Genomic DNA, 10,739 nt, shown 5'->3' with positions numbered 1-10,739 from the left:
AGCTGCCAATAAAATTGGAGGCGGTTTTTTCCAAGTGTGAAACCAAACCAACCAAGGGCAAATCGCTCCAATTTAATAAACTCACCAACTGATTGGGACCAAAGCAAACAAACTAAAAGGTGGGAAAACACCCTAAAACGGCCTTTAGAGGCAACGGAAATATCACTGTACATGATGCTAAACCAATTACACTTGGCAGCAGGTAGGCCTAACATCAGCTAGTAGCTCGTTTGGTAAGTGTTAGTTCATGCAACGGCACCATTTGAAAAAAGGTATCATTTTAGCACCAGTATCGGGAAAAACCCAAACGGTGTCCAACCCTAGACCTGAAGCAATAGGCATTTAACTAAGTTGATTTATCATAAATTCACATTATAAACAATATTACACCTCATTTATAAAGTTACTTCTCTAGACCTACTCTCCTCTGCCTGGGATTCATTTTTTTCTGTCTGACAGCACAAAATTGACAGTGATAACAGAAGTTAAATAGTTTGACTAACCAAGCATCTGTGAAATTTGTAATGAGATTGATAATCCTCTAACTCAAAATGTAGTTCAGTTGTAAATCAATGAAAACAAGACATTAGTTTCTAGATCACCTAATAGACGCTACACAGGAGAGAGGAATCACATAGAGGGACACTGAAAAAGAGGGTCATATAATATAAAATGGCAGGGAATGAGACATCTCTATACTGTACTAGGTTGTACATTATTGTAATGTGTGTATGTTTATTAGTTTGCCCTCTTTCTCCTTTTTTTCTCTGTACACTCTTCACATTAAGACCTTAAAATGTTTTTTTCTAAATCAAGACAGTTATTCTAAACTTCTACTCTGCAATTACACTTACATTTTAGAGCATTAAATAAAGAGATGCAACACATTCAAGTGCGGGAAAGGGAAAGGCAAGAGAAAGTTGAAATTAAGGGAATAGCTCTCCCAGACAAAATTCTACTCACATCCTATATTGTAGCCTATTTTGTAACCCCAGAGTCAGACTTATGTATGTATGTCAATGTATGTACATTCAGAGGTGCATGTTTCAAAGCAAATTAAAAAGTGAGATTTTGTGGTTGTGAATTCATGACCAGAGGTGGTAGTCACAAAGGTGTGTGGTGGTAGTTTAGTTCGGTTGGTTTTGCTTAAACAATGGCAAACATTAAAAGGAAAAAGTTAATGGCCAAAAATAAAAAGATATTGACAGTGTTTCCAAAATCTCTTGCCAGACTGCAAGCTAAGTCAAAGTGAAATGTGTGTCTTACAGATGCTTATAATATATATTCTATTTGCATATCAAATGCATTTCCTAATCAAAATCCAGATTCCTTATTCTGATAGAAGTACATGTAAGAGTTGCCCACTGAAAACTGCAGAGAGGTTATTTTAGGTTAAATACACTGCTCAAAACAATAAAGGGAACACTTAAACACAATGTTACTCCAAGTCAATCACACTTCTGTGAAATCAAACTGTCCACTTAGGAAGCAACACTGATTGACAATCAATTTCACATGCTGTTGTGCAAATGGAATAGAAAACAGGTGGAAATTATAGTGCAGCTCATACAGGATGGCACATCAATGCAAGCTGTGGCAAGACGGTTTGCTGTGTCTGTCAGCGTTGTGTGCAGAGGCGGTACCAGGAAACATGCCAGTACATCAGGAGACATGGAGGAGGCCGTAGGAGGGCAACAACCCAGCAACAGGACCGCTACCTCCGCCTTTGTGCAAGGAGGAGCAGGAGGAGCACTGCCAGAGCCCTGCAAAATGACCTCCCGCAGACCAAAAATGTGCATACTCGTACAGTCAGAAACAGACTCCATGAGGGTGGTATGAAGGCCCGAGGTCCACAGGTGGGTGTTGTGCTTACGGCCCAAAACCGTGCAGGACATTTGGCATTTGCCAGAGAACACCAACATTGGCCACTGGCGCCCAGTGCTCTTCACAGATGAAAGCAGGTTCACACTGAGCACATGTGACAGACGTGACAGAGTCTGGAGACGACGTGGAGAACATTATGCTGCCTGCAACATCCTCCAGCGTGACCGGTTTGGCGTTGGGTCAGTAATGGTGTGGGGTGGCATTTCTTTGAAAGGATGCACAGCCCTCCGTGTGCTCGCCAGAGGTATCCTGACTCCCATTAGGTACCAAGATGAGATCCTCAGACCCCTTGTGAGACCATGTGCTGGTGCGGTTGGCCCTGGGTTCCTCCTAAGGCAAGACAATGCTAGACTTCATGTGGCTGGAGTGTGTCAGCAGTTCCTGCAAGAGGAAGGCATTGACGCTATAGACTGGCCCGCCTGTTCCCCAGACCTGAATCCAATTGAGCACAGCTGGGACATCATGTCTTGCTCCATCCACCAACGCCATGTTGCGCCACACACTGTCCAGGAGTTGGCGGATGCTTTAGTCCAGGTCTGGAAAGAGATCCCTCAGGAGACCATCCGCCACCTCATCAGGAGCATGCCCAGGCGTCGTAGGGAGGTCATACAGGCACGTGGAGGCCACACACACTACTAAGCCTCATTTTGACTTGTCTTAAGGACATTACATCAAAGTTGGATCAGCCTTTAGTGTGGTTTTCCACTTTGATTTTGAAAGTGATAACAAATCCAGACCTCCATGGGTTGATACATTTGAATGCCATTGATAATGTGAATGTGATTTTGTTGTAAGCACATTCAACTAAGTAAAGAAAAGACTATTTAATGAGATTATTTCATTTATTGAGATCTAGGATGTGTTATTTTAGTGTTTCCTTTATTTTTTGGAGCAGTGTACATAACTGTCTGAGAGTGTTGTGGCATGTAATGTCAATTCATGTCAATAAACCGCCTCAATCTTCTATTTGTAATGGGAAAGACTCCTGGGCCATAACCACATCCTCACTACAGTCTAGTAACTATGTATCTATTTATAAACCATAAACAACACAAATCTTACACGAAAACATCAGCACCACTTATCTATGTCTTACAGTCACAATTCTCAGATTTAACTTACTAGTACTAGTGTGTGTATTTTGTGTGTACCTGTGCATTAGTGTTGGTGATTTTTGCAGTCATGCATGCCTGCCCCGGGGTACGTGTGGGGATGTGTCTCTGGGTGTGTGTGTGTGTGTGTGTGTGTCTGAGTGTGTCTGCGCACAAGAGCTTACACATACAGTAACTTAATTGAAATAGGGAATTTTAACATGAGAAGCGTCATCTCAGTCTCACAACAGGCCCCCTGCATGTCAGAGGAGCACTGCACTGGTGGCAATTACTATTGACATCACGCTAATTGTAGCTGAATAATTAATCCTTCCTGTTCTGGGGTACAAGGACCTGAAAAGGTAAGCTGGATGTGGCAGAACCAAACTCTTGCACAGTAGAATGGTGACTAATTGGATTAAGGATTGTTGTGTTTATTAGACAATCACAAAATTATCTATTCCAGTGTGGGCCATGTTTAAGGAGACACAATAGCCATAATTAGTCTCTCAAGACCATAACATACCAATTAATAACAATTACACTACAGTATGAATTCAAATATCCACAGACAATGTTCTTGAAGCTAAACATATATATCCAATTATTGGATTTGCAAAGCTGATTTCCCATCATGAAAACAATGTAGACTGTGTCTGTATTATGTGGATGAGCCAAGTGAAGTGATTCAATTTGTGGCACTTGTCTGCCCTCTATTGGACACTACGTTTAAATGTATCTTTCCTCATTCAAGGATGCAACGTTATATTTGTGTAATAGTATTGAATTTAATGATTTTACAGAGAATAAAACCATGGTAGCCCCACCGATTCAGGCAAAACAAGACAATCTGCACTAGGTTTAATGAAGCCTAGGTTTGTAAAATCCCTTTCTACTGTTAAATGTGGTGATGACCACACACACATCAAGATGCTCCGAGTGCTGAAAGTGCCGCCCAACAAGAAAAAAAAGGTTTCTGTAAGTCAACCTGAGCAATAAAATTATCCTTTTACACTTCATTATAGCTTCCCTCACCTCTGATCTGCCTCAAGGCACACAAAAAAAAAAAAATCTCAAGAAGGACCACGAGGTATCAAACTGGCTTGTTTTGTTGCAATAAAAAATATCTTTCATCACAGTTTTTAAATTTTGCTGAAAGATTCGACTTTATTTATTGAATGGGAATACAAAATAATCAAAATATGGTATATTCTCATTGACTTCTATCAGAAACTTTGGTCAATGTATGGCGACCTACATAAAGAACAAAATGTATTGTTCGGTTTGAGATTATCTTTTAATAAAAGTCATTGTATACAGTTGAAAATGTTAGTGTTACTACATGCATATTTAATGCAATTCAATTTTATTTAATACATGTTGCAATTGTCTCACTCTTACATGAGAAAAAAAGACAGATTTTAATATAAATAAAGTAAAACTAAAATATGTCTGACAAACACTAATGTTCCTTATCAGATTAGTTATTCTTAGAAGGCACACTGACACAGGACATGAAGGGTGGTAAAGTGTAATGTGGTTTGAAATGACACCTGATCCTTTACATAGCAGAACAAAATGTACCAGTGAAAATGTTGTATGACGTGTGACAGCAGCAGGAGAAGGTGATTCATCTTAACACAGTTGTGTGAAACCGCTCTGTAAATCTATGGACTTCATTATCTTCCATTACTAAACCAATGTGGTACAACGTAAAAGAGTGTTTTGCGGAAAGTTGACTCATCACAGCTTTCCTCTATTGAGTCACCACTGCAGAAGATTAACATTGTATTTAAGTGACAAGTGCAAATCTATATTTTCTTTAAAGAGACAAGAGCAAGATCTAACATTTGAAGGGGGTTCCAGACCTTTCAAATGTAACACAACTAGGAGACTCATGGCTTCACGGTATAGTAAGACAATGTTGCCATCTAGTGAGTAACATGGTAAAATCCTTTTTGACCCATTCATTCTTATTGTGAAATGGTCATTTTCCAGCCCTACATAATTTTCACCACCTCACCTTTAGTGAAACAGATTTTCCAAAAATATTCTAAATTGATATTTTATTTTCCAAATAGTTGGTTGTAGTGCTGTGTTTTGTACTGCCTATATTAGAAACAATGCAAAGAAAAACAATTTAACAAGTAGGGATCAATTTTTTTTAAACCAGCCTTAGCCAATGACGATTTTCTTGAGCTGATACTTTGAGCCGATACTGTTTTTGCTCCCTTAATTTAAATCATAAAAATATAAACCCTGCCACACTGGATTTGTTTTCAAAATCTGCTCTGCAATTTCTTTTTAAATAAACAAAAACACAGCACAGTGTCACTGTGTCAACACATTTAAATAATTTAAGAAAACAATACAACTGTAAAGTAGCCATTGTAATAAAGTGCCAGATTCGTAATTAAAGACTGCCATTGTGCAAGTGGTGGAGGGACAGTTCATGGTCTGCACGTGAACTGCAGCGTCCCCAGCAACACAGAGCTGTCTGTGGACGCCTGTCTGTAAATAATGCCGGGGAAAAACTATCGGCGAAGGCAGCAGCCGTGTATCGGCCATTGTCAATCCACGTAAAAAGGCAAACATCGGCCGGCTGATAAAATCGGTCCATCGCTACTAACAAGCAACTTCTGGACAGACGTTTTGTATAGGAAAACAATCTAAGGGTACTAGCGGTGGGACGAGACACTCCGCTCTCCTGTATAACTAACCCCGTCAGACCTAATGACTGCACCAGCTTCTAACTTCTAATTAAAGTTGTGTGTGACCTAACTGAACTACTTTCCTCAAATTTAAAAGACAAACAGTCAAAAATAACAAAAATCATTGACTACGTTTTTTGTATTGGTATTTCATTAAGTGTAAACCCCAAACAAACTAGTATTCTCAATAATCAAAGTGCAAACAGAGACCATTTTTTTCTTCAAGCACACAGTGCTCAGCCTGAGTTATGGTCACATTTCACACTGATTATATTCTAAAGCACAAATAAATAACCATCAAAACACCCAGATGATTTTGTGGCGACAGGTGCTCTTTTCTCCTTCTCTGCATTTCATTTATCGCAGCAGTCAAGAAGGAAGTAGCTCCTCTTGTTTCGATTTATGACCATTTTAAGATGAGGGGAGAACATTTCTCTGTATTTCATATCATTAAAAGTAAAGTTAGGCTTTGCTGTCTGCTTCCCGACCTATTTTAACCCTTTCACGCATAGTGGTCACTACAGTGGACAGCTAACAAATGGCAGTGGACAAATGGCATTTCCATGCATATGCATGGGTTTTGATGGTTTAATTGCACATAAGCCAACACCATGGATACTGGTCTGTCATTCCATTCACTGCGACACACTGGCCAGGTGCTGTAAGTGCTACACAAATTTCACAAATTCAAGATGGCCGACAGACAGACAAACATGCACAGAACAGCTCAGGAAAATCCTGCCGATCCTCCTATTTTTCCATTTCCATTTCCATTTATTTGTTTATTTGAAAAGGGGACAATGTACACTGATCAACATTCAAAGCAAATGTAAGCGTACCCGAGTTAGCCATAGGCTAATTTTCATCGGCAGTCCCCTAGCCAGATGTTATTAGGCATCCTAAAATAATAAACATCCTAAAATAATAAACAGTTATAATACAATGAAGATATTTATACAATAGATAAACCCTTTCCCGACCCACATTAACCAGCTCCGACTGGGGCATCCCGAGGCGTTCCCAGGCCAGGTTGGAGATATAATCTCTCCACCTTGTCCTGGGTCTTCCCCGAGGCCTCCTCACAGCTGGATGTACCTGGAACACCTCCCTAGGGAGGAGCCCAGGAGGCATCCTTTCCAGAAGAAACCATGATCCTCATCCCAGCCGCTTCACACTCGGCTGCAAACCGATCCAGTGAAAACAGGGAAAACATCATGACTGAGGTTTTCAAACATTAAAAGGGTAAACCCTTGTGTTGTCCTTCAGGCCACCGGGACATTTTTTATTGACCTGGTGTTGAGCTTCGGGTCCCTGGTGACCCTTGCGTTCTATGTGATGTCATTTTACTACCATCATCTAGTCCTTCAGCTCCCCTAGACCCTCCTGTATTCAATCGGATTTTTCTGCTATCCGTGGCCTGGTCCTGCCGGGTCCCGAGACCCATTCTGCATTTGTACTCGTTAAATAAACTAAACAAGTCCATGTGACACAAAAGACAACACAAGGGTTAAAAAAGACAAGCAAGCAGCCACACTAAACTGTGTGTAGGTGTGGGTCTAGAGCAAGAGAAAGAGGGAGAGCAGCAGTACCTACCGCTCTACAAAAGTTAACAGAGTCAGTTTTGGAGAGCGGGCGGGGATCTTCTAAACTAATTTCAAGATCAAAGCCAGACTCCGTCATGATGGCTGATGCTCTGCACTTGTGTATTGAGATCGCGAGACAACTTCTCACCACTACGAGAAATATTGCCTTGTTTTGATAATGTGAGATCTCGTCACATTTCTACAGAGTACTGTTAAGGGCAAAATTGGGGGTTTTCTTTGTTATTTTGGCCCTCTCCGTGGTTCTGATTGTGTCAGTAAACACAATCAGCTTCACAGCTTGACAGCTTCAAGACTGTCTAAAACGCAACGTAAATACTGTAGCTGAATGCAAGCAAACAAGGCACAACATGTACTTTTGACCACACTTCACATTCATTCAGCTTGAAGTTACACTATTTAAATGCATAGTCAACATGTTTTGATAGACCAAACAAGTGACATTTAGTTACAGAACTGAATGCGTAACTTGTCCTGGGCTGTATTTTCTCTGGTTCCCCACACTCTTAGTAAGAACCAGAATTGAAACCACAATGTAATGTAGGCTGGGCACCTTCTAGATGCCAATTTGTGTTATGACATACAAATCACAAAATAGGAAGGGATGAATTCTGTAACGGAAAATGCATTGTTTTAACCTAAATTCTAATTGTATACATAAACAAAATGTAAACTGAAATAAAAATTTAAAAACAGAACCACCCTGTAATCATTTCATGTGGCATTGTGCTTTGAGGGTGCATTTTCACAAACAAAAGGATGCTATTTCTGTCCAGAGAGGACACTTGTAGTCAGTAGGGGACGTGTGGACAAAAGTGATTTTTTTTCGGCATCAGCAACAGAGATAAGTGAGATTGGGACTTTCAACGAGTAAACAATAAAAAAAGACAAATAAATATAAGCATTTCCTTTAAGTTAACACTTAGTTTAGGCTAACCTGCACCTTAGCCAGGAATCCACTGACATTTGCACTGGCCTTGCCTAGTTTAAAGGGTTCTGACAGCAATTTAAAGCATTTGTTCTTGTTTAATTAAGTTTGTGATTCAGATACATTTTCATAAATTTATAAAATTAAAGCTCCTTTAGAATTCTTTTTGCAAGAATGTGGTGTCATCAAAAATAAAGTGTAGAAGGATTAGAGAAAATGGCTAAATGTGAAAATATAACTACAGTAAAATGCAGCGATTTGCATGCACCAAATCATTCAGTCATTTGAAGATCTGATGAAGTACACATAACATGTAAAAAAACATTGTCACATGAACAGCTGGATTCTAAAGATCTCACTTTAGAGATTAACCATGTAGCCTTCAGCAGCAGAAACAAACCTGTATAAAATCAATCTCGCATCAATGTAAATGGGAGAAAACTGCTTTCACGAACACAATAGATTATTGAAGATCATGCACACATGGGAAAGACAAACTCCGTCTTCATTAATATATGGCCACTTCAACAAGAGAATAACATGGAGGCCTGTGGGCCAACACACAGACCCCAAAAAGCGGTAATACTCTGGTAGACAATACTGTTTGCTAATAATACACAAATAGCAGATGTCTGGTGCAGAAATAAATGTGGCAATATTACAATGGGGCATACAATAGGCATATAAAGACGAGGCGTAATCCAAGCCCCAGTATGCGTCAATGCATGCTTTGTAAAATTAGATCAGCAGCAGTTAAATATCAAATGATACACAACAACTTCTTCTAAGTGAATAACTCACAATAACATCAGTTGGAGAATAACATAAAAATACGATTGTCTCTATCCAAATCCCTCGGTCTGCCACTTTATCAAACCAGAACTTGCTAGCACATAGCCTACCAACAAGTTAGCTCAGCACTGAGCCCACATATTCAATGCTCGTTTAAACCAGCAATAAAAAGTATCAAAGCTAGCTGTCTTACCTTACACCAGGTTTTGTTGTTCTTTGCCTTGCTCCTCCGCGCAGTCATGTAACGTTAATTCAGTTCAGTCTTTATGTGCAAACTTGAAAAGGTAAGCTGCCGCACTTGCTCGTCAGCTTGTACCTTCAGCTGGTTGCACATACTCGGTGAGTTTTGACCGCTGTCACTAGCAGTGCTAACTAACTTTAGCAAACATCAATTAGCTCCAGAAAAGCAGTTTTAAATAAGCTAACGCTAACTTGTCTCCCACTGCCTGTTGTTATCTTCCGAGTTGTCCTCAAAATCTGTGATTTTACCATCCTCCTGAGGGAAAACAGTGTTTCTTCATTTGCTTTCTTTTTTACAATAGCCTACAATGTATTAAACGCTGTAGCTACAGCTTGTAGAAATGTGTTACCCTCTAGCGGCGCCATCTGAAATCCTGTCTTGTGCGGACCGTCCGTTGATTACTACGCTTGCGTGCATTAGCTCCATCCGGTGGTGGTGAGGGTAAAGAATATGCGCAAGTAGGCTAGTTAGTCACATTAGATTTATCTTTTTTTTTTACAGCAAACATTTAGACATATCATAGCAGGACAATAACTGTTAGTAATTATGCATGTTTTCAAACTTGCATTGCTTACTGGGACAACAAAGGGTGCGGACCTTAATTAGTCTCACTTTGCCAGAACCTCCTCGAAAGCATGCTGAAGAGTCAAGCTACTCTACATTGCATTCGAGGATGGGGGGTTATGTGCTATGGTTTAATGGCATTTCTTTAAACTAGTCACAATCGTCATGTGCAGTGCTGAACTCCACACTTAGCCGCTGCAAAACAGTTTTGCAAGGGAAAACTCAGATTGGACAGATAGTTCAGCTAGCTGTCTCAATTTACCCTGCAGAGATCTGAGGAGCAGTCAACAATAGTCCTCATAAATCCACCGAATTAAAAATTCCAACACATAGAAAGCAGAAGGAAACGGAAAATACATGTATCCGGTGGAATTTCCTGCAGCACCGGAGCAATTCCAGAAGTGGAAAGCGAAGGATACAGATCAAGCCCTTATTTAACTTACATGTGCTTTTTCCGGGTATGACAAGTAAAAGCGGCTGCCATGAAAAAGGTCAATTGAAATGCTATATAGCCTATAAGAAAAAAAGATTACACTGTTTGGGCTTTGTGTTAATTGCCAATTGTGTTGTGTAGTGAAGTAGCGTGGCGTGTAGTTTGCAAGACAGACCCTTCTCTGTCAGTGAACATGATATGAGCTAGAAGCCGTGAAGTCTGTTGGTCCCTCCAGCTACCTTTGGCAGAGAGTGGGGTGGTGGTTTCTTTCTAGTTTGGGCAGCTGGGGCCTTTCTTAATACATCATATTCCATGGAGCCTTTAAGCGAGGGTGAAAGCGAGATGCTAGGGCAGGGAGCACACAGTAAAGTTGGCTGCATTACTGTTTTCGCATTGACTACAGCCCACAGTAGCCCTGTGTACTGGTTGCAAATAAGCTGATAGCAAACTAACGTCTTGAAGCCCTTCTTCATGAGGGACGGTAAAATACAAAT

This window comes from Etheostoma cragini, chromosome 1 (genome assembly GCF_013103735.1).
Source record: "Etheostoma cragini isolate CJK2018 chromosome 1, CSU_Ecrag_1.0, whole genome shotgun sequence".
Taxonomy (NCBI): Eukaryota; Metazoa; Chordata; class Actinopteri; order Perciformes; family Percidae; genus Etheostoma; species Etheostoma cragini.
Note: the sequence above shows the minus strand (reverse complement) of the source record.